Below are 3,289 nucleotides of genomic sequence, written 5' to 3'. Positions count from 1 at the left end.
GGTTCTGTTTGTGCCTCCATGTCCCTCTTCATAAAACTATTTCAAAATCCACCTGCTGGAGGGAAGTCTCCTGACTATTTTACACACAAAATAGGTCTTTCTTAAGAAAAGCGGGAGGATGAGTGTCTCCAAAATTAGGCAGGGCTGGGAATTTCAAATCCAGAATCTCATTGCCTAGAGGAAAAGATAGCAAGAGAAATCGAAGGTTGGCATATTTAGCTGTTTTTCTCCTCAATGGAGGAAATAACTGGCATTGAGCAAGAGAGGTAGAGAGGAATCAAACATAACTGTGATTATTTGATAGTCAAATTAACTAAAAATAGATGAACACCTCAATGCATTCATAGAACAGGCAATAAACTGTAATGATGCTTACTGCGCTTGGGAAACAATGTCAATATCTGTGAGAAAGAACTGAAAAAAAAACAAAAAACAAAAAAAACCTTTTCTTTAAATGAGAATAACTTCAAATGAAGAGCCTTCCTATAACTTCTGTGCCTTTTCTCCTTATGTGTGCCTTTTGGATTTGGACTGTGGATTGTCCTAAAAGTTTTCTCCCTGAGAGGTATGTGACTCACAGAGTAATATTAATACTTCTATCCTTGGCCACTTTCCAAACTTTATTCTTATTAGGAACTAACTTCTTGAGTCTCATCTGCTCTTCTCTCACTTCAGCTTTTTCTTTTCTTTGACCCTGATGGCTGGTTTAGACCTTGCCTCACTGTGCAGTGGAGAGAGGAGAATGCTTTCAAGAGACCATTTCTTTGTTCACACAATTCCCCTTGTCTAGAAGATCTTTATAGTTCGTTTAGCCTACCAGGAAAATCCATTATTTTAAAAACCTGAGATCCAAGGTCATATTTTCCAGTAAATAATTCCTTGATCCTCTTTTTGGGACAACATTAATTACCTCTTCTTTCATATTCTTGTAGCTTAATATAATGTATTATTTTACCTGTTGCAATATATTTGTTAGTAATTAAGTCAAAGTCTGGGTCTCCCTCTAAATTCTGGGTGGCTTGAGGACAAGGATAGTAATTCCTCATTTTTCGTTGCACTACATAACTTCTAGCCTGTGGTGGGGATTAAAGGAGAAAATACATAATAAAATATTTAGCACAGCACCTGGCACATAGTGTTAGTTAAAGTGGATAATTATTTTATCATCAATTATCCTAATTTAATCTCTATTTACTAAGCAAATTAATTTTTTAAAAACCTTATTTATTGTGATAATGCACTTAAATCAATGTTTACATTGTCATTCAACAGGTTAAGTGTTCTTGGTCACCTACTTTAGAAAATAAATAACACTTTCTACTTCTGTCATATAGCATTGAGAATTCCATGCACTGGACTTCTGTCTGTAACATGTAAGATATTTAGGCTAATTACATCTGAGATCCTTTCCCTTTGAACACTCTGTGGCAATATTCTGATGAACCCTTTCTTATCAACTGTTGTCTAGTTGTAGCATATATATTCATCTTTTTATTTTTAGGGAAAAAAGGTAAGTCAAGATTCTTACACATTCAACACCCAAGGTAGTACCTAGCACAGTAATAGACCCACAATAGCCTTGTGAAAAACGTATACATTGAATTCCAAAAAAAAGTCACTGCTTTAACTTGGAAATACAGTTTGGATTTTTGCCCCCACCCAAATTTTATGTCAAATTGTAATCCTCAATACCGGAAATGGGTTCTGGTGGGAGGTGTTTGGATCATGGGGGTGGATTTCCCACTTGCTGTTCTCATGATAGCGAGTGAGTTCTCATAAGATCTGGTTGTTTATAAATGTGTGGCACCTCACCACTCTCTCTCTTTCTCCTGTTCTGGCCATGTAAGATATGCCTGCTTTCACTTTGCCTTCAGGAATGAATGTAAGTTTCCTGAGGCCTCCCCAGAGCCATTATGCTTTCTGTAAAGCCTGCAGAACTGTGAGTCAGTTAAACCTCATTGCTTTATAAATGATCCAGTCTCAGGTATTTATTTATAGCAGTGTGAGAATGGACCAATACAGAAAATCGGTACCAAGGAGTGGAACTGGGTAACAAGAAGAGGTTGGAAGAGTGTGGAGGACTCAGAAGAAGATGGGAAGATGAGGGAAAACTTGGCACTTCCTAGAGACTTGTTGAATGGTAATAACCAAAATCTTGATAATGATATCAATAGTGAAGTCCAGGATGGGGGGCGGGGGTCTCAGATGGAAATGAGAAACTTATTTGGAACTGGAGCAAAGGTTACTTTTGTTTTTTGTTAACAAAGAGGTTGGATGCATTGTGCCCCTGCTCTAGGGATCTGTGGAACTTTGAAATTGAGAGTGATGATTTAGGGTGGCAGAAATTTCTAAGCAGTAAAGCATCCAAGATGTAGCCCAGTTGCTTCTAACAACAACATATGCTCATATGCACGAGCAAAGAAATGATCTGAAGTTTGAACTTACTTTTTAAAGGGAAGCAGAACATAAAAGTTTGGAAAATTTGTAGCCCAGCCATATAGTAGAAAAGAAAACTCTATTTTCTGGGTAGAATTTCAAGGCAGCTACAGAAATTTGCATAAATAAAAGGTAGGCAAATGCTAACAGCCAAGACAGTGAGAAAAAGGCCTCCTAGGCATTTTAGAGACCTTCAGGGGCAGTCCCTCCCATCATATGCCCAGAGGCCTACAGAAGGATGGTTTTGTGGGCCAGGGCAAGGGCCCCACTGCCCTATGCAATCTCAGGAAACTGCTCTTCACAACTCAGTTGCTCTAGCTCCAGCCACATCTGAAAGGGCCCAGGTAAAGCTCAGGCTGCTGCTTCAGGGGGTGCAAGCCATAAGCCTTGGCAGCTTCCACGTGGTGTTAAGCCTATGGGTGCACAGAGTGCAAGAGCTGGGGCTTGAGAGCCTCCACCTAGATTTTAGAGGATGTATGGAAAAGCCTGGATGTCCAGGCAAAAGCCTGCTGCTGTAGCAGAGCCCTCCTGGAGAATCTCTATCTACTAAGGCAATGTAGAGGGGAAATGTGGGGGTAGAGCCCCCACACAGAGTCCCCACTGGGGTATTGCCTAACGGAGCTGGGAGAAGAAGGCCACCATCCTCCAAACACCAGAATTGTAGATACACCAACGATTTGTGCCCTGCACCTGGAAGGGCCACAGTAAATCAACACCAGCCCTTGGGAGCAGCCACGGGGGCTGAACCCTACAAAGTCACAGAGGTGGAGCTGCCCAAGGCCTTGGGAATTCACCCCTTGCATCAGTGTGCCCTGGATGGGAGACATGGAGTCAAAGGAGATTATTTTGGAGC

Source organism: Rhinopithecus roxellana, chromosome 1 (assembly GCF_007565055.1).
Source record: "Rhinopithecus roxellana isolate Shanxi Qingling chromosome 1, ASM756505v1, whole genome shotgun sequence".
Classification (NCBI taxonomy): Eukaryota; Metazoa; Chordata; class Mammalia; order Primates; family Cercopithecidae; genus Rhinopithecus; species Rhinopithecus roxellana.
The sequence above is the reverse complement of the archived record's forward strand: the minus strand, read 5'-3'. Positions refer to the sequence as shown.